This window comes from Panulirus ornatus, chromosome 4, assembly GCF_036320965.1.
Source record: "Panulirus ornatus isolate Po-2019 chromosome 4, ASM3632096v1, whole genome shotgun sequence".
NCBI lineage: Eukaryota > Metazoa > Arthropoda > Malacostraca > Decapoda > Palinuridae > Panulirus > Panulirus ornatus.
Genome location: NC_092227.1, coordinates 36940426 through 36963863, shown reverse-complemented (window position 1 = coordinate 36963863; position 23438 = coordinate 36940426).

Below are 23438 nucleotides of genomic sequence, written 5' to 3'. Positions count from 1 at the left end.
TTCCAGCACATCCACCCTCCTGCGCACAATTATCCATAGCCCACGCCTCGCAACCATACAACATTGTTGGAACCACTATTCCTTCAAACATACCCATTTTTGCTTTCCGAGATAATGTTCTCGACTTCCACACATTCTTCAAGGCTCCCAGGATTTTCGCCCCCTCCCCCACCCTATGATCCACTTCCGCTTCCATGGTTCCCTCCGCTGCCAGATCCACTCCCAGTTATCTTAAACACTTTACATCCTCCAGTTTTGCTCCATTCAAACTTACCTACCAATTGACTTGACCCTCAACCCTACTGTACCTAATAATCTTGCTCTTATTCACATTTACTCTTAACTTTCTTCTTTCACACACTTTACCAAACTCAGTCACCAGCTTCTTCAGTTTCTCACATGAATCAGCCACCAGCGCTGTATTATCAGCGAACAACAACTGACTCACTTCCCTAGCTCTCTCATCCCCAACAGACTTCATACTTGCCCCAGTTCCCAAAACTCTTGCATTCACCTCCCTAACAACCCCATCCATAAACAAATTAAACAGCCATGGAGACATCACACACCCATGCCGTAAACCATAATTCACTGAGAACCAATCACTTTCCTCTCCTCCGACACGTACACATGCCTTACATCCTCGATAAAAACTTTTCATTGCTTCTAACAACTTGCCTCCCACACCATATATTCTTAATAGCTTCCACAGAGCATCTCTATTAACTCTATCATATGCCTTCTCCAGATCCATAAATGCTACATACAAATCTATTTGCTTTTCTAAGTATTTCTCATATACATTCTTCAAAGCAAACACCTGATCCACACATCCTCTACCACTTCTGAAACCACACTGCTCTTCCCCAATCTGATGCTCTGTACATTCCTTCACCCTCTCAATCAATACCCTCCCATATAATTTACCAGGAATTCTCAACAAACTTATACCTCTGTAATTTGAGCACTCACTCTTATCCCCTTTGCCTTTGTACAATGGCACTATGCACGCATTCCGCCAATCCTCAGGCACCTCACCATGAGTCATACATACATTAAATAACCTTACCAACCAGTCAATAATACAGTCACTCCCTTTTTTAATAAATTCCACTGCAATACCATCCAAACCTGCTGCCTTGCCGGCTTTCATCTTCCGCAAAGCTTTTACCACCTCTTCTCTGTTTACAAAATCATTTTCCCTAACCCTCTCACTTTGCACACCACCTCGACCAAAACACCCTATATCTGCCACTCTATCATCAAAGACATTCAACAAACCTTCAAAATACTCACTCCATCTCCTTCTCACATCACCACTACTTGTTATCACCTCCCCATTTGCGCCCTTCACTGAAGTTCCCATTTGGTCCCTTGTCTTAAGCACTTTATTTACCTCCTTCCAGAACATCTTTTTATTCTCCCTAAAATTTAATGATACTCGCTGACCCCAACTCTCATTTGCCCTCTTTCTCACCTCTTCCACCTTTCTCTTGACCTCCTGTCTCTTTCTTTTATACTTCTCCCACTCAATTGCATTTTTTTCCCTGCAAAAATCGTCCAAATGCCTCTCTCTTCTCTTTCACTAATAATCTTACTTCTTCATCCCACCACTCACTACCCTTTCTAATCAACCCACCTCCCACTCTTCTCATGCCACAAGCATCTTTTGCGCAATCCATCACTGATTCCCTAAATACATCCCATTCCTCTTCCACTCCCCTTACTTCCATTGTTCTCACCTTTTTCCATTCTGTACTCAGTCTCTCCTGGTACTTCCTCACACAAGTCTCTTTCCCAAGCTCACTTACTCTCACCACCCTCTTCACCCCAACATTCTCTCTTCTTTTCTGAAAACCCCTACAAATCTTCACCTTAGCCTCCACAAGATAATGATCAGACATCCCTCCAGTTGCACCTCTCAGCACATTAACATCCAAAAGTCTCTCTTTCGCGCGCCTGTCAATTAACAAGTAATCCAATAACGCTCTCTGGCCAACTCTCCTACTTACATACGTATACTTATGTATATCTCGCTTTTTAAAACAGGTATTCCCAATCATCAGTCCTTTTTCAGCACATAAATCTACAAGCTCTTCACCATTTCCATTTACAACACTGAACACCCCATGTATACCAATTATTCCCTCAACTGCCACATTACTCACCTTTGCATTCAAATCACCCATCACTATAACCCGGTCTCGTGCATCAAAACCACTGACACACTCATTCAGCTGCTCCCAAAACACTTGCCTCTCATGATCTTTCTTCTCATGCCCAGGTGCATATGCACCAATAATCACCCATCTCTCTCCATCAACTTTCAGTTTTACCCAGTAATCGAGAATTTACTTTCTTACATTGTATCACATACTCTCACAACTCCTGTTTCAGGAGTAGTGCTACTCCTTCCCTTGCTCTTGTCCTCTCACAACCCCTGACTTTACTCCAAAGACATTCCCAAACCACTCTTCCCCTTTACCCTTGAACTTCGTTTCACTCAGAGCCAAAACATCCAGGTTCCTTTCCTCAAACATACTACCCATCTCTCCTTATATATATATATATATATATATATATATGTATATATATATATATATATATATATATATATATATATATATATATATAATATATATATATATATATATTTTTTTTTTTTGCTTTGTCGCTGTCTCCCGCGTTTGCGAGGTAGCGCAAGGAAACAGACGAAAGAAATGGCCCAACCCACCCACAAACACATGTATATACATACGTCCACACACGCATATATACATACCTACACAGCTTTCCATGGTTTACCCCAGACGATTCGCATGCCCTGATTCAATCCACTGACAGCACGTCAACCCCGGTATACCACATCGCTCCAATTCACTCTATTCCTTGCCCTACTTTCACCCTCCAGCATGTTCAGGCCCCGATCACACAAAATCTTTTTCACTCCATCTTTCCACCTCCAATTTGGTCTCCCTCTTCTCGTTCCCTCCACCTCCGACACATATATCCTCTTGGTCAATCTTTCCTCAATCATTCTCTCCATGTGCCCAAACCATTTCAAAACACCCTCTTCTGCTCTCTCAACCACGCTCTTTTTATTTCCACAAATCTCTATTACCCTTACGTTACTTACTCGATCAAACCACCTCACACCACACATTGTCCTCAAACATCTCATTTCCAGCACATCCATCCTCCTGCGAACCACTCTATCCATAGCCCACTCCTCGCAACCATACAACATTGTTGGAACCACTATTCCTTCAAACATACTCATTTTTGCTCTCCGAGATAATGTTCTCGACTTCCACATATTCTTCAAGGCTCCCAGAATTTTCGCCCTTCCCCCATCCTATGATCCACTTCCGCTTCCATGGTTCCATTCGCTGCCAGATCCACTCCCAGATATCTAAAACACTTTACTTCCTCCAGTTTTTCTCCATTCAAACTCACCTCCCAATTGACTTGACCCTCAACCCTACTGTACCTAATAACCTTGCTCTTATTCACATTTACTCTTAACTTTCTTCTTTCACACACTTTACCAAACTCAGTCACCAGCTTCTGCAGTTTCTCACATGAATCAGCCACCAGCGCTGTATCATCAGCGAACAACAACTGACTCACTTCCCAAGCTCTCTCATCCCCAACAGACTTCATACTTGCCCCTCTTTCCAAAACTCTTGCATTCACCTCCCTAACAACCCCATCCATAAACAAATTAAACAACCATGGAGACATCACACACCCCTGCCGCAAACGTACATTCACTGAGAACCAATCACTTTCCTCTCTTCCTACACGTACACAAGCCTTACATCCTCGATAAAAACTTTTCACTGCTTCTAACAACTTTCCTCCCACACCATATATTCTTAATACCTTCCACAGAGCATCTCTATCAACTCTATCATATGCCTTCTCCAGATCCATAAATGCTACATACAAATCCATTTGCTTTTCTAAGTATTTCTCACATACATTCTTCAAAGCAAACACCTGATCCACACATCCTCTACCACTTCTGAAACCACACTGCTCTTCCCCAATCTGATGCTCTGTACATGCCTTCACCCTCTCAATCAATACCCTCCCATATAATTTACCAGGAATACTCAACAAACTTATACCTCTGTAATTTAAGCACTCACTCTTATCCCCTTTGCCTTTGAACAATGGCACTATGCACGCATTCCGCCAATCCTCAGGCACCTCACCATGAGTCATACATACATTAAATAACCTTACCAACCAGTCAACAATACAGTCACCCTCTTTTTTAATAAATTCCACTGCAATACCATCCAAACCTGCTGCATTGCCGGCTTTCATCTTCCGCAAAGCTTTTGCTACCTCTTCTCTGTTTACCAAATCATTTTCCCTAACCCTCTCACTTTGCACACCACCTCGACCAAAACACCCTATATCTGCCACTCTATCATCAAAGATATTCAACAAACCTTCAAAATACTCACACCATCTCCTTCTCACATCACCACTACTTGTTATCACCTCCCCATTTGCTCCCTTGTCTTACGCACTTTATTTACCTCCTTCCAGAACTTTTTTTATTCTCCCTAAAATTTAATGATACTCTCTCACCCCAACTCTCATTTGCCCTTTTTTTCACCTCTTGCACCTTTCTCTTGACCTCCTGTCTCTTTCTTTTATACATCTCCCACTCAACTGCATTTTTTCCCTGCAAAAATCGTCCAAATATATATATATATATATATATATATATATATATATATATATATATATATATATATATATATATATATATATATATATATATAACTTTGAGATGTGTGGCTATCTAGCTGATGAGCACATATGAGAGCAATAACCTATATATCAGTTTGATCTAATATATATGTAACTCATATGACTGATTGCGATATCAGTGAAGGCTGTACCATATGATATGTTAACATTCAGGTGTACGTGAAGGCTTTATGATGTATAATGTTTTAAGTCAGATTTATATGCGGACTGTGTTATAAAATATATATTATAACAAATTTGTGTAAAGTGTATGTTATCTGATATATGACAGTGGTATCATGTGATACATAGTAGTTCAGATTTGTCTAGAAGCTGTGACGCAATGCGCGGTAATTGAGGCGTATAAGGATGCCGTGTTATGTGATACGTATGTGAAGGTTGTATGTTGTGATAACCGTTAGTTAGATTTATACGAAGACTGTGTCATGTAATTTGTTGTAGCTCAGACTGATGTGGTAGACTGTGCCATGTAATTCGAGGTCGCTCAGATATATGTGGAGGTAGTGTCGTGTGGCACGTGGGGGGTACACATCCGAATGTCTCACCTATGTTCAGGACAAAATGTGATGCTGTTACCAAACGTTTACTTTGGGGACTCCAAACGTCCCTTGTAATGGATGTGTCCGGGAGTAATACCGCCAACTGCCATATAAATCTGGCAACATTGCTCATATATACTTTAGCTGGAGGTTGGTAGACCATCACAGCTGCACTTTAATGGTGATTTTTGAAATGCCGCTGAAGGCCTCTCCACTAATGGATAAAAGCACGACCTGTTTATAAAACCGAGCCAGCATTTATATCACATATAAAAACATTCTTAATCCGGTTTCTAACTACGATGAATCAGAACGAGAAAACTGTTCTGTTTTAAATGACATGCTATTATGGTCACGTGGAAAATAGGTTTATGTACTTCCTTTGTTTAGCTATCCTAACTCGCTGATGTATATATCTATTTCAAATGATTTCAGATCTATATATTTTGAAACATCTATCATATGCTAAGAGGTCAACAAAGATAAGTGTATAAGGATAATTACTAGATTATTCTAAATCGTCCAGGAATGAAGAGTAGAGATGATATTGTATGAGGCCTTCATCTTTCCTCCAGGAACAAGATCGTAGCCACAGAACATAATGGTCACGTGGCACGAGTATGTCATCACCCTTGGGTCACAGTACTTACGACGAGGAAAAATAAAAAGATAATATTTCTAAATGCAATTTATAGAAAACAAGCAACACGGTAGTGAACTTTAAGCTTTGCTTTACTTTAAGATAAAAAACAAATATACATAATTGGAAGTGTTTATCAAAAGAAGAATACTGTTAGAATTGATATAAAAAAGTTATTACTCTTACTAACATGATACAAAAACTGTTTATCATAATGACTAAATATTAGAAGAATCCATTCCCCTGACCACCTGCTTCCAGCTGACAGACGAAGAGCTTGCCTGCCTTACCATAAGCTGTAGGGCACTTATTATCTATAGGCTAGTGATCCCTCACACTATCACTATCCATGGGCTAGCAGACCCAGACACCATAAAACACAAAGAGGGAAAAAGTAACAGAGTGAAACATCCGCCCTTGGCGATGTCTGAACAAGAACTGAAGGTAGAGGGACCCCACGTGAACGTACACATACGGGCACCCTGGAGAACAAACAAACTTCGAGAAGCGTCGGGTCTGACAGACCCAAGGATAGTGTTCTAGAGTTAAAAACGTTTCAATATATTCTCTTCTGCTAGTTTTGGCAAGAAAAATTGAAGAATTTCCTCTGTCTGCCACACAACAAAATTTTGACGTAGGTATCTTATGCATACTCTCTCTCTCTCTCTCTCTCTCTCTCTCTCTCTCTCTCTCTCTCTCTCTCTCTCTCTCTCTCTCTCTCTCTCTCTCTCTCTCTCTCTCTCTCTCTCTCTCTCTCTCTCTCTCTCTCTCTCTCTCTCTCAGTGGCTGTAAAGTTTCTCTCCTTTGATCATGTCTGCCGTCTTTTCTTTTTGTATCACTAGCACGACGGCTGCTGACATAAGGTCAAGAGACATGCAGTCTCTCTATCTCCAACATATCACTTGAGAACTTGTGACATCCACAACACTTGAGAACATGTGACATCTCCCACAACACTTGAGAACATGTGACATCTCCCACAACACTTGAGAACATGTGACATCTCCCACAACACTTGAGAACATGTAACATCTCCCACAACACTTGAGAACATGTAACATCTCCCACAACACTTGAGAACATGTGATATCTCCCACAACACTTGAGAACATGTGACATCTCCCACAACACTTGAGAACATGTGACATCTCCCACAACACTTGAGAACATGTAACATCTCCCACAACACTTGAGAACATGTAACATCTCCCACAACACTTGAGAACATGTGACATCTCCCACAACACTTGAGAACATGTACATCTCCCACAACACTTGAGAACATGTGACATCTCCCACAACACTTGAGAACATGTAACATCTCCCACAACACTTGAGAACATGTGACATCTCCCACAACACTTGAGAACATGTTACATCTCCCACAACACTTGAGAACATGTGACATCTCCCACAACACTTGAGAACATGTGACATCTCCCACAACACTTGAGAACATGTAACATCTCCCACAACACTTGAGAACATGTGACATCTCCCACAACACTTGAGAACATGTAACATCTCCCACAACACTTGAGAACATGTAACATCTCCCACAACACTTGAGAACATGTGACATCTCCCACAACACTTGAGAACATGTAACATCTCCCACAACACTTGAGAACATGTGACATCTCCCACAACACTTGAGAACATGTGACATCTCCCACAACACTTGAGAACATGTGACATCTCCCACAACACTTGAGAACATGTAACATCTCCCACAACACTTGAGAACATGTGACATCTCCCACAACACTTGAGAACATGTAACATCTCCCACAACACTTGAGAACATGTGACATCTCCCACAACACTTGAGAACATGTAACATCTCCCACAACACTTGAGAACATGTGACATCTCCCACAACACTTGAGAACATGTAACATCTCCCACAACACTTGAGAACATGTGACATCTCCCACAACACTTGAGAACATGTGACATCTCCCAAAACACTTGAGAACATGTGACATCTCCCACAACACTTGAGAACATGTGACATCTCCCACAACACTTGAGAACATGTGACATCTCCCACAACACTTGAGAACATGTGACATCTCCCACAACACTTGAGAACATGTGACATCTCCCACAACACTTGAGAACATGTGACATCTCCCACAACACTTGAGAACATGTGACATCTCCCACAACACTTGAGAACATGTGACATCTCCCACAACATTGAGAACATGTGACATCTCCCACAACACTTGAGAACATGTAACATCTCCCACAACACTTGAGAACATGTGACATCTCCCACAACACTTGAGAACATGTAACATCTCCCACAACACCTGAGAACATGTGACATCTCCCACAACACTTGAGAACATGTGACATCTCCCACAACACTTGAGAACATGCGACATCTCCCACAACACTTGAGAACATGTAACATCTCCCACATAACGCTTGAGAACATGTAACATCTCTCACATATTACTTAACAACAACATGTAACTCACTCAACTCTCTAATTCTAACTCAAGAGTTCCCTGTGTGAAGCCATACGCGCCATCCCAGCCTTTTGGTAAAAATTTCGTCGTAGGTACATTTCTCTCTCTCTTCTTCCAGTTTGTCTGTGCTATTTGCATGAACATTAAGAACTTATCTGTAAGTGTACAGTCATCAAGCAACTTGTAACCTTTGCTTTGTGTTTTCAGGTTGTAGTGCGGGAGACAGTGGGCTACAGTACAACCGTGATGATGGTGAGTCACAGTGTGTTATTGTATATACAATTTTGCTTGCATATAAGTTTGGGATCACGTGTGTGGGTACGTAATGTTCAAAATGGATAAATGATTCCGATGCTTTCTCTCAAAATTCGTCATCGCGTAGACAATGGTTAAAGTCGTTTGGTTAAGGACGAGAGGACTTCCTAGCGCTCACAAATCGGGTATTCCAATGCGACTAATCACATCAATTATCAAGAGACCTCCACGCAAGCTAACCAAACGACTGCTTGAAATTATTTCTTCAAGGCTAGGGTCAACTGGCAGGTCTCACTTGAGAAATTCATCAGATTTGTTAAGTAAATTTGGTGTTAATATAAAAAACAATAAGTTGCCAATTTTGATTTAAAGGCATCGTTTAGCAAAGTACCGATAGACGGTGCTTTACAAGCAGTGGAGAAGGGCAATAAACAAGTTAGATAATGAGAAATTGCTAGCATCTGAGGCAGACCATATGAATGGTGTGTCTTTATGTGCTGGGTTTACCCCGTTTACGTCAGTGAGGAGGAATACAGGCTGCACAGGGCTTGCTACAGGTTCTCCTCATAATACAACTATGTTTTCATTGCTCAGGGAATCGTGAGAAAAAGACAGTTTCAGAGGGATTAAGGGCAGACATACCACGTGTTATCGATATGCTGGTGACGTGATAGTCGTAATTCCAGGGAGAATGAACATAGTGGAGAAAATCAGGCATTTGAACAGCGTGTGGTGAAGTATCCAGGTCACAGTTGAGGGGAAGGAAGGAGGAGGAGTGCCGTTTCTGGACACAGTCATATGAGGAAAAGGTAGTAGAGGTAGACAGCCAACGACCAGGAGGTATATCACCGGTACTGCCCGCCTGGGTATCAGGAGGGCTAGTGACACGTGCATAGTGGGCCAGCACTTACGTGGTTGTCAAATTGTACTCCTGTGATCCAGGTAGCTGTCTTCTCTTTCTGCCTCACTAACATGTGGACTACTGGCATTCTGTCTACAAACATACAATCTGTCCTTGTCCTTTGTAACACTTGACAACACTTCACTCACATAGCATATTCTTCGTAACTCTATATTTTCCTGCTGTGAGCACTATGTGCTAGCCCTGCCTTTTGACAAAATGGTAGTAGCAGTAGGTAGTGGTAAGTAGGTAGGGACGTTTAGGCAGGAGTATTAGGTCAAACATTAGGTAGAAGTACCGGGTTGGAGCCGTAGATAGAAGTAGTCACTAGGAACATCAGGTAGGAGCCTGTCCAAACTGCGCTAGAGTTGCCCTCTGCCAGTGACCTGTCAAGGGTTAGGCACCAAAGGCTAAGAAGCGGCGCTGGAGTTCTTTAGTTATGTTGCCGTTCCCACCCATCTGAGGTAGTTCCAATTGGAACGGGCATCAAAGATATAGATAGATAGCGATATGGGGAGGTTATCACAGCCCGAAGTGTTCCGTACAAAGGAAACCAACGAATAAGGATGATTTCACTCATTATCTGTCTGCCCAAGACCAAAGGACAAAATCTGTAATAGTAATAAGCATTTCCTAAGAGCCATAGGAATTTGCAGCCAGGATTACTTACAAGTGGAGATAAGATATATCGCTGAGGATTCTAATACTAGGCTACCCATCATGGGTACTTACAGTGCTGAAAAGCAAGGCGAGAAGAATCACGAAAAGGCGTAGTTACGGTCCAAAACATGCTAAAATAATTAATGGATTCCTAAAACAAAGACGTTTACTTGTTGCTACATCGTTGGGAAAGGGAATCCGTTAGGCTGTGAGATATAAAGCAAGAGGGGCGGCAAGAACAATAAAGAAACAAAAAATTGTACAAGACTACGTCTGTTATAGGGCAACTTAACGTGGGATGACAAAGAGAATTGTAGACCTGGGAATTCACAAAACGTCTGTTACTCTCTTGGTGCAACTGGGAAGACACAAGAATATTACGTAAGGGGAAAGAATCAACAGACTAGGAAAGCTCTAGAAACCGCCAACATTAGCAAGGAAATTTCCAATCGGTTTCCTCCAGCAATCATGACTGGCGAAAAAGACTACAGCGAATGAGTGGACGGAAGGGGCTAATCCACCGAGCCTTGCCGGCCAGTCAGGGAACGATAAGGTGAGGTGTCCAACCGATAAATAGACGCTTGTTTCTATACATAATCCCTCATCTCTATTGTCATACACCATCCCAGGCAGGTTTTCGTTATGTAATAACGGTAAAGCAAATTTCATTTCTGAGTTGTTTCTTTCCATTTCTTCCCAATTTTGCACGACAGATAGCACACACAATATATATATATATATATATATATATATATATATATATATATATATATATATATATATATATATATATATATATATATATATATATATATATATATATATATATATATATATATATATATATATATATATATATATATATATATACATATATCCCTGGGGATAGGGGAGAAAGAATACTTCCCACGCATTCCTCACGTGTCGTAGAAGGCGACTAAAGGGGACGGGAGCGGGGGGCCAGAAACCATCACCTCCTTGTATTTTGACTTTCTAAAAGGGGAAACAGAAGAAGTAGTCACGCGGGGAGTGCTCATCCTCCTCGAAGGCTCAGATTGGGGTGTCTAAATGTGTGTGGATGTAACCAAGATGAGAAAAAAGGAGAGATAGATTGTATGTTTAAGGAAAGAAACCTGGATGTTTTGGCTCTGAGTGAAACGAAACTCAAGGGTAAAGGGGAAGAGTGGTTTGGGAATGTCTTGGGAGTAAAGTGAGGGGTTAGTGAGAGGGCAAGAGCAAGGGATAGAGTAGCACTACTGAAACAGGAGTGGTGGGAGTATGTGATAGAGTTTAAGAAAGTAGATTCTAGATTGATATGGGTAAAACTGAAAGTTGATGGAGAGAGATGGGTGATCATTGGTGCATATGCACCTGGGCATGAGAAGAAAGATCATGAGAGGCAAGTGTTTTGGGAGCAGCTGAATGAGTGTGTTAGTGGTTTTGATGCACAAAACCGGGTTATAGTGATGGGTGATTTGAATGCAAAGGTGAGTAATGTGGCAGTTGAGGGAATAATTGGTATACATGGTGTGTTCATTGCTGGAAATGGTGAAGGGCTTGTGGATTTGTGTGCTGAGAAAGGACTGATGATTGTGAATACCTGGTTTAGAAAGCGAGATATACATAAGTATACGTATGTAAGCAGGAGAGATGGCCAGAGAGCGTTATTGGATTACGTGTTAATTGATAGGCGCGCGAAAGAGAGACTTTTGGATGTTAATGCGCTGAGAGGTGCAACTGGAGGGAAGTCTGATTATTATCTTGTGGAGGCGGTGAAGATTTGTAGGGGTTTTCAGAAAAGAAGAGAGAATGTTGGGGTGAAGAGAGTGGTGAGAGTTAGTGAGCTTGGGAAGGAGACTTGTGTAAGGAAGTACCAGGAGAGACTGAGATTAGAACGGAAAAAGGTGAGAACAAAGGAGGTAAGGGGAGTGGGGGAGGAATGGGATATATTTAGGGAAGCAGTGATGGCTTGCGCAAAAGATGCTTGTGGCACGATAGGTGTGGGAAGTGGGTTGATTAGAAAGGGTAGCGAGTGGTGTAATGAAGAAGTAAGATTATTAGTGAAAGAGAAGAGAGAGGCATTTGGACGATTTTTGCAGGGAAAAAATGCAAAAGAGTGGGAGATGTATAAAAGAAAGAAGCAGGAGGTCAAGAGAAAGGTGGAAGAGGTGAAAAAGAGGGCAAATGAGAGTTGGGTAAGAGAGTATCATTACATTTTAGGGAGAATAAAAAGATGTTTTGGAAGGAGGTAAATAAAGTTCGTAAGACAAGGGAGCAAATGGGAACTTCAGTGAAGTGGGCTAATGGGAAGGTGATAACAAGTAGTGGTGATGTGGGAAGGAGATGGAGTGAGTATTTTGATGGTTTGTTGAATGTGTTTGATGATTGGCAGATATAGAGTGTTTTGGTCGAGGTGGTGTGCAAAGTGAGAGGGTTGGGGAAAATGATTTGGTAAACAGAGAAGAGGTAGTAAAAGCTTTGTGGAAGATGAAAGCCGGCAAGGCAGCGGGTTTGGATGGTGTTGCAGTGGAATTTAAAAGAAAAGGGGTGACTGTATTGTTGAGTGGTTGGTAAGGTTATTTAATGTATGTATGATTCATGGTGAGGTACCTGAGGATTGGCGGAATGCTTCCATAGTGCCATTATACAAAGGCAAAGGGGATAAGAGTGAGTGCTCAAAATACAAAGGTATAAGTATGTTGAGTATTCCTGGTAAATTATATGGGAGGGTATTGATTGAGAGGGTGAAGGCATATACAGAGCATCAGACTGGGGAAGAGCAGTGTGGTTTCAGAAGTGGGAGAGGATGTGTGGATCAGGTGTTTGCTTTGAAGAATGTATGTGAGAAATATTTAGAAAAGCAAATGGATTTGTATGTAGCATTTATGGATCTGGAGAAGGCATATGATAGAGTTGATAGAGATGCTCTGTGGAAGGTATCAAGAATATATGGTGTGGGAGGCAAGTTGTTAGAAGCAGTGAAAAGTTTTTATCGAGGATGTAAGGCATGTGTACGTGTAGGAAGAGAGGAAAGTGATTGGTTCTCAATGAATTATGGTTTGCGGCAGGGGTGTGTGATGTCTCCATGGTTGTTTAATTTGTTTATGGATGGGGTTGTTAGGGAGGTGAATGCAAGAAATGCGAGAAATACTTAGAAAAACAAATGGATTTGTATGTAGCATTTATGGATCTGTAGAAGGCATATGATAGAGTTGATAGAGATGCTCTGTGGAAGGTATTAAGAATATACGGTGTGAGAGGCAAGTTGTTAGAAGCAGTGAAAAGTTTTTATCGAGGATGTAAGGCATGTGTACGTGTAGGAAGAGAGGAAAGTGATTGGTTCTCAGTGAATGTAGGTTTGCGGCAGGGGTGTGTGATGTCTCCATGGTTGTTTAATTTGTTTATGGATGGGGTTGTTAGGGAGGTGAATGCAAGAGCTTTGGAAAGAGGGGCAAGTATGCAGTCTGTTGTGGATGAGAGAGCTTGGGAAGTGAGTCAGTTGTTGTTCGCTGATGATACATCGCTGGTGGCTGATTCACTTGAGAAACTGCAGAAGCTGGTGACTGAGTTTGGTAAAGTGTGTGAAAGAAGAAAGTTAAGAGTAAATGTGAATAAGAGCAAGGTTATTAGGTACAGTAGGGTTGAGGGTCAAGTCAATTGGGAGGTAAGTTTGAATGGAGAAAAGCTGGAGGAAGTGAAGTGTTTTAGATATCTGGGAGTGGATCTGGGAGCGGATGGAACCATGGAAGCGGAAGTGAATCATAGGGTGGGGGAGGGGGCGAAAATTCTGGGAGCCTTGAAGAATGTTTGGAAGTCGAGAACATTATCTCGAAAAGCAAAAATGGGTATGTTTGAAGGAACCACCTCACACCACACATTGTCCTCAAACATCTCATTTCCAGCACATCCATCCTCCTGCGCACAACTCTATCCATAGTCCACGCCTCGCAACCATACAATATATATATATATGTTTTTTTGAATGGAGAAAAACTGGAGGAAGTAAGGTGTTTTAGATATCTGGGAGTGGATCTGGCAGCGGATGGAACCATGGAAGCGGAAGTGAATCATAGTTTGGGGGAGGGGGCGAAAATCCTGGGAGCCTTGAAGAATGTGTGGAAATCGAGAACATTATCTCGGAAAGCAAAAATGGGTATGTTTGAAGGAATAGTGGTTCCAACAATGTTGTATGGTTGCGAGGCGTGGGCTATGGATAGAGTTGTGCGCAGGAGAATGGATGTGCTGGAAATGAGATGTTTGAGGACAATGTGTGCTGTGAGGTGGTTTGATCGAGTAAGTAATGTAAGGGTAAGAGAGATGTGTGGAAATAAAAAGAGCGTGGTTGAGAGAGGAGAAGAGGGTGTTTTGAAATGGTTTGGGCACATGGAGAGAATGAGTGAGGAAAGATTGACCAAGAGGATATATGTGTCGGAGGTGGAGGGAACGAGTAGAAGTGGGAGACCAAATTGGAGGTGGAAAGATGGAGTGAAAAAGATTTTGAGTGATCGGGGCCTGAACATGCAGGAGGGTGAAAGGCGTGCAAGTAATAGAGTGAATTGGATCGATGTGTTATACTGGGGTTGGCGTGCTGTCAGTGGATTGAATCAGGGCATGTGAAGCGTCTGGGGTAAACCATGGAAAGTTGTGTGAGGCCTGGATGTGGAAACGGAGCTGTGGTTTTGGGCATTATTGCATGACAGCTAGAGACTGAGTGTGAACGAATGGGGCCTTTGTTGTCTTTTCCTAGCGCTACCTCGCACACATGAGGGGGGAGGGGGATAGTATTCCATGTGTGGCGAGGTGGCGATGGGAATAAATAAAGGCAGACACTGTGAATTGTGTGCATGTTTGTGTGTGTGTGTTCATGTGTCTGTGTGTGTATATATATGTGTACATTGAGATGTATAGGTATGTATATTTGCGTGTGTGGACGTGTATGTATATACATGTGTATGGGGGTGGGATTGGGCCATTTCTTTCGTCTGTTTCCTTGCGCTACCTCGCAAACGCGGGAGACAGCGACAAAGCAAAATAAATAAACAAATTATAAGTAAATATATATATATATATATATATATATATATATATATATATATATATATATATATATTTTTTTTTTTTTTTTTTTTTATACTTTGTCGCTGTCTCCCGCGTTTGCGAGGTAGCGCAAGGAAACAGACGAAAGAAATGGCCCAACCCCCCCCCCCCCCCATACACATGTACATACACACGTCCACACACGCAAATATACATACCTACACAGCTTTCCATGGTTTACCCCAGACGCTTCACATGCCTTGATTCAATCCACTGACAGCACGTCAAACCCTGTATACCACATCGCTCCAATTCACTCTATTCCTTGCCCTCCTTTCACCCTCCTGCATGTTCAGGCCCCGATCACACAAAATCTTTTTCACTCCATCTTTCCACCTCCAATTTGGTCTCCCTCTTCTCCTCGTTCCCTCCACCTCCGACACATATATCCTCTTGGTCAATCTTTCCTCACTCATTCTCTCCATGTGCCCAAACCATTTCAAAACACCCTCTTCTGCTCTCTCAACCACGCTCTTTTTATTTCCACACATCTCTCTTACCCTTACGTTACTTACTCGATCAAACCACCTCACACCACACATTGTCCTCAAACATCTCATTTCCAGCACATCCATCCTCCTGCGCACAACTCTATCCATAGCCCACGCCTCGCAACCATACAACATATATATATATATATATATATATATATATATATATATATATATATATATATATATATATATATATATATATATATATATATATATATATGCATATATAAATGTAGAAAAGAAAGAGGCAGAAGGTCAAGAGAAAGGTTCAAGAGGTGAAAGAGAGGGAAATGAGAGTTGGAGGTGAGAGAGTATCATTAGATTTTAGGGAGAATAAAAAGACGTTTTCGATGGAGGTAAATAAAGTGCGTAAGACAACACAACAAATGGGAACATCTGTGAAGGGGGCTAATGGGGAGGTAATAGCAAGTAGTGGTGATGTGAGAAGATGAAGTGAGTACTTTAAAGATTTGTTGAATGTGTTCGATGACAGAGTGGCAGATATAGGATGTTTTGGTCGAGGTGGTGTGCGAAGTGAGAGGGTTAGGGAGAAAGATTTGGTAAACAGAGCAGAAGTAGTAAAAGCTTTGCGGAAGATGAAAGCCGGCAAGATAGCGGGTTTGGATGGTATTGCAGTGGAATTTATTAAAAAAGGGGGTGACTGTGTTGTTGACTGGTTGATGAGGATATTCAATGTATGTATGGTTGATGGTGAAGTTCCTGAGGATTGGAGGAATGCATGCATAGTACCATTGTACAAAGGTAAAGGGGATAAATATGATAATGTTGCACCAGCTACAACACCTTCATGATGCTGTTATACCCACTACACTGCTTTCTTGATGGTGTTGCACCCACTAGTCCTCTTCCTTGTTACCACACCACTTCCTTTACTTGATGTTTCTACTTCACGTCACCTGATGGATGCTGGAATGTATCTCCACATGTATGCTGGGAGACTCTTCCCGTCGTCCTGTGGATGTTATTACATCCGACACATCGCCTCTTTGAAGCTGTTAAACCTGCCATACCGCCCGTTGACTAAACTCACCACACCGCCACCACTGTGACGTAAAATCTGCTGCATATTTCTCTACAGAGTTGCAACCAAAACATAACTATGACTTTACTACAATATCAATCACAATACCTCTCTCTGATGTTGTAGCACACATCACATGTCTCCATGCTGTTATGAAACTATCTCTCTGATGATGTTGCAGTCATCACACCACTATCATAAGGTTGTGAAACCCTCTGAGCTACCTCTATGTTGTTGTTATGGTCATCACATCACCTCCGTAAAATTGTGAAGATCTCCTTATTACTCTCTGATGTTGTTACAAGCATCACATCACAACCACATGGTTGTGAAACTCTTAGAACTACTTCTCTGTTACCATTACAGTCATCATATCTTAACTGTAAGATGGCGTAACCCACCGAAGTACCTGCCTGATGCTGTTACAGACATCAAACTCCGTCCCTGATATTGTTTCAGTTAGCCCACTGTTTTTCTCTGATAGTATAATGCCCATAACATGGCCTCCTTGATGCTATTACATCCACCGTCCCGACTCGTTATAGCATTACATTTGCAGCACCGTCTCTCTCATACTGTTAAACACTCACATGCTTCTCTACACTTCTTGCTTCCAGATTCTTTCCACCAATTTGCATATTTGATGATTGATATCCCTAATTAGCATAATTTTGATTCCAATGAATAGTAATAGTGAGTCTATGATGAATGTTCTCTAATTGCATACGCTTACGGGCACATTTGAGCATTTCAGACATTTATGTAAATATGCACATATTTTAATCCAACATTACCCTAAAAGAAAAGATATACAGTGGGCTATTACCGTTGGGAAAGTATTGCATACATAGACGTGAAGTTACAGTAGACCATTATCGTTGGGAAAGCATTACATACATAGACGTGAAGTTATATAGATTACATGTTTCTAGAGAATTACAATTAAAGCATTCGCTAATTGTTTCATTATCTAATGAATTAGATGATGTAACTGAACGACATTTTTCTGTTGATTGTATCGGATGATGAGCATGTTCATTGGATGTCAACCCAACTTTAATCTTGATAATGCACCATCGGCATCACATGACCCAGGAATTCTTTTCCAAAAAATTAGCTTCACTGTCGTTCTCATTTGCTCTCGGTATAAACAGCGATGCTCCTCACCAGAGAGGCGGGCGATCCATGTGACATTTAAAGTTCAACTTTTCAAATGTCTCCAACATTCCTCAAGTGTTCCTGTTAGTTCTGTCTGGTTGCAAAAATGAAGCTTTGGCTTATGATATATCAACAAGTCATCCAGAAAGACGCTCTTGATTTGAAGTACATCTGTTAGAAAAGATCACATGGATATAAGCCCCAGGTGTCGGGATAGACTGTGAGTGCAGCAACGAGCTGCCCAGTGTATGCAGCCATAATGACCTCGATCATGTGTACATAAATCGTAGAAGACGACTTAAGGGGGCGGGAACGGCAATGGGGACGAGAAACCATTCACTTTTTCCATTTCGGTTTCGAAAATACAGAACAGAAGACTGAGCCAAGCAGGGAGTATTCATCCTCCTCGAGAGCTAAGGATGGAGTGTCTAAATTTGTGTAGATGTAACCAAGATGAAGAGAAAGGAGAGATAGGTAGTATGTTTAAAGAAAGGAACCTGATTTTTTTGGCTCTGAGTGAAATGAAGCTCAAGGGTAAAGTGGAAGAGTGGTTTAGGAATGTCTTGGGAGTAAAGTGTTGGGTTGGTGAGAGGACAAGAGCTAAATTATCTTGGTAGCTCGTCTCTGTGTTCTCTCTATTCAAATGGTCTTTCCTCAAGAAAGGTGACCAAATCTGAACACAAGATTCAAGATGGTGACGCACGAGAGACGTAGAAATACAGGATATTTTTCCTGGACTTAAATTCAGTACCTATAGTTCTAAGATTTTTTTTTCCATTTGTAACCGGTGTACGGCCGGTTAACCAATTTCCTGACCACCTATACCAGGTGACTTAACTTTGATTAGTAAACTTTTTGTAGAGCTTTACTGAATGGTTTTTGAAAATCTAGATAGATAACATGAACTCCTTTACTTTCACTATACAGGTTGATTTTACCGATAAAGAAATCAAGCAAATTTGTCAGACATGAACTATTTCGTCGACAACCACGATGACTCATTCATCAACTTGTGGTCCTCTAGATGGTTTACAAAATTATCCTGAATGATGGCTTCCATAAGTTGACCAACCAGAGACGTAAAGCTGATCAGACGATAATTCCCGAGTAGTGACCTGCTACCTTATTTGAAAATGGGCATTACGTTAACAGCCTTCCATTCGTCTGGAACTTTCCTCGTAGCAAGTGACTTACTGAAGAGAGCAGTCAAGGGTTTGATTATCTCGTTTTTCGCCTCTTTCATTATCCTCGGGTAAAACTTATGTGGGTCTGCCGTTCTATTTATTCACTCATGTCAGCATAACGCAATACGTTTTCCTTTCTTACCAATGGAATCGGATCCAGGATATGAGATGTATCGTCGTCAACTCTTACCACAGATGAAAAACATTATCTCAAATTACAATTCTCAGTTATGATAGGACCATCTGATTGGGTAATGACTCTCCTGCTTCAGACATATCCATAAAACATCTTCAGGTTATTCTTCTATTTACAGCAATATATGCTTGACATCTTGGCTTCGCTTTGGCACATATATTCCCTCCCCTGCTTTGAACGTTTTACTGAAGCTCTCCCAAGCTACGTCCATATCGCTTTCATCTCAGGTTTTCATGTGTCGCTACTCTCATGTTGACCAACATTACAAACAATGTTTAAAGTTAACACAAAAGTAATTCGTTGATGATCACTTGTACCAAACGTACCTCCGACTTGGAGATTGTTCAAGAGATCCTCATTTGTGGCTAAAAACTAAATCTTATATATTCTCGTCGTGCGTAGGTTATCAACTAATTGCACTGAGGCACTATCAAGCAGGTTCTGGTCAAGACCGCCCGAGCAACTGGAAAGAGATTCTTCCCATTTAGAATATGGTATGTTGAATCTCTGACTCAGACTGAATCGTTTTCATTGTTTATTTCTGCTGTCTGATCATATAGTCTTTCGCCTACCTCTGGTGTTTGAGCACAGAGCCTGTAAACTAATCCTATTTGTATAATCTTTACGAAACTTATCTTTTATTTCTACAAAACTGAAGTCGAGTTCATCAACAGCAGGAGAATTTTTCAGCACAGGATTTATATAGGCAAGACAACCACCCGCCTTTCTTCCTTCCTTCATTTCCATTATCACTGTTGATACAGTGTACTCAGGAATGGCGTATTCGGCGAGCGAATATCTATATCTATTATTTAGCCAAGATTCCAAATACCAATTATGTCATAGTTTTCATCCAGTACAGTTGTTTCTAACTCCGTAACTTTGTTACGTATACTTCATGCATTAACATAGAATATTCTAATACGTGACTGAGACTTTTTTCGTTGGTATGTATACATGTATGTGTCTCAGTGGCAGTGGCGAGCTTACCCATGTGTACATAGTCCGTAACCTTGACTTGAACTGTTATATCCTGTTGACTACTTGCTATGTTCACTGCTTCGTCTGGGAATTGATCTCCTGCTGCCGTATTCTGCCTTCTCCCTCGATCTGCCTCGCTCTCAAACGGTGACGCCAGCTGACTCACCTAGTCATGTACCCCCATCATGCCCGACCTCCGCCGCTGCTTGTGCCATGACTTCTACTGCCTGAGAACTAATGTTCTGTTCTGGAGTGTTCCCTACCGTCGTTGTACTTTTCCTGCCTCAGGGCTTTGACTTCTAGTTTACCTCTCCTGCCATGTTCCATCTTATCCTGAATCCCTCTCGGTTTTCCTATGGTCTGTGTATCTAACTAGTTTATGTCTATCGAATAAAGAACTAATATTCTCGTTTAACACTCTACCAAGAGGGGCTACCCTTGTTCCATTCAAGTGGGGTCTATCCTTGGCAAACAGGCTTCTATCTTGGCTTAAGTGATCTCATAGATCTGTACAAAAGACGCTTCTCCCTTCCTACAGAGTACCTCAGTTCTACTGTCCATCCCCAGCATTCTACTGATGGTACAGGGATTTACGTCACATCTGGACAGCAATTCCGATATAACTAATTCCTACGGTTCGTCTTGAACTCACTGACATGATTCTTGTACTTCGCTCAAATTTCTTCTAATTTCCCATTGACAAAACCGTTTGTTCTAACCTGGACAACAAACGTTGAATCATCGGAAGCGTTTGCGACAGTCATCCAACTTGTTCTGAATATTTTCCAATTTTGCTCCTGGAAAACACAAATTCTATTCCTTTTCCTCTGAATTTTTAGTCGTGATCTCTAACTCAGGAATCCCCAACCAGAATGATGCTTTGATCATCATGAACTTCATCATCCAGTAAACTAAACTCATTTAGAGTTGGAATCTTCTTTTCCTGAACTTCTGTTTTTCTACATGTCCTTTTAACAGGCTGAAAACTATGCTTATCCCCTAACTTCGTCTCTCCAGCAACCAGCCTAATCTTGTCACCGATGATTCAAGTTTCTTTACATCAAGTGTTTTCGCAGTAACATGTCCAGCGTCACTTTACCTCTGATTCAGTATAACATATAGTTTCTCTAATGCCTCACTGTTTTTCCTAATTGATAAATGCAGTTTTCTAAAAAAGTTCATAACAAACAAGAAATGAGCTTAACTTCTCCTTTAATGAGCAAGCCTCGGATGCGTTCCCTAATACAGATAAGACTGCTGAATTGTGGGACAGATGCCATTCTTCCCATCACATGAGTGATTACGAAGCTCAGGAGAAATACGTTCACTCGCAACAGAGGTTTAGGGAGGTGACGCAGAGGTCAGGGAAGATGTGGAAGAGGTCAGGAGAAATATGGCAAGTGTTTCAGAAATGGAAGGAAGTAAGAGAAGGGGAAGAGCAGTATGGAGAAGGAAAGAATGAAAAAGATTTTGAGTGATTGGAGGCAGAAAATGCAGGTAGGTGAAAGGTATGCATGGGATAGAGTTAGTTGGAAAGATGTGGTACACAGGGGTCAAAATGATGTCAATCGACTGAACCAGAGCATGTGAACGTCTTGGGTAAACCATGGAAAGGTCTGTGGGACCTAGATATGGATAGGGAGTTGTGCTTTCGGTGCATTACACATGACAGCTAGAGACTGAATGTGAGCGAATGCTACCTTTTTTCGTTTATTCCTGGCGCTAACGTAGAAAACGGCAATCAAGTCTGACAGTATATACATATATATATATATATATATATATATATATATATATATATATATATATGCATACGAATAAAGTGCATATGAACGCGCACCTTCATAGAACATACAAACCTCCAACAGCCAGGATCGAACTCGGGACCCCTGTGCAAGAGGCAGGCATGCTAACCGCCAGGCTATTTGGCCTGGCTAATAGGAAACAACTATTCGAATACTAAGTACTCGAATACCCTTCGTCTCACAATGGTGAGCAACGGGGGCTATACCGGTTATTTCTCAACAGGCGCACATAGCCAGCTGCTAGCGTTTTACCGAACCTAGCTGTGCAACGCGGAGGTATATGAATACAAATGAAGTGCATATGAACGCGCACATGTGATTGTCACATGTTTACCAAATGGCGTCCTAGCTTCGTCTCTTTGATTTATATCAACTGACTGTTATATTCCTCTCTTGTGTCTCCCCTGATGATGTGATTATTAGACGAAAGTGCACTTGGAAACTTTTCGTGTTTCATTTTCCCCGTGGACTCATAGGAATATCTTGATCACGCGCAAAATTGTGATCCTTTCCAATAAATATATATATATATATATCTTTTCTTTTCTTTTAAACTATTCGCCATTTCCCGCGTTAGCGAGGTAGCGTTAAGAACAGAGGACTGGGCCTTTTTTGGAATATCCTCACCTGGCCCCCTCTGTTCCTTCTTTTGGAAAATTAAAAAAAAAACGAGAGGGGAGGATTTCCAGCCCCCAGCTCCCTCCCCTTTTAGTCGCCTTCTACGACACGCAGGGAATACGTGGGAAGTATATATATATATATATATATATATATATATATATATATATATATATTTATTGGAAAGGATCACAATTATCACAATCAATCAATCACAATCACAATATATATATATATATATATATATATATATATATATATATATATATATATATAAATTCATTTTCTTTTTTCTTGCTTTGTCGCTGTCTCCCGCGTTTGCGAGGTAGCGCAAGGAAACAGACGAAAGAAATGGCCCAACCCACCCCCATACACATGTATATACATACGTCCACACACGCAAATATACATACCTACACAGCTTTCCATGGTTTACCCCAGACGCTTCACATGCCCTGATTCAACCCACTGACAGCACGTCAACCCCGGTATACCACATCGATCCAATTCACTCTATTCCTTGCCCTCCTCTCACCCTCCTGCATGTTCAGGCCCCGATCACACAAAATCTTTTTCACTCCATCTTTCCACCTCCAA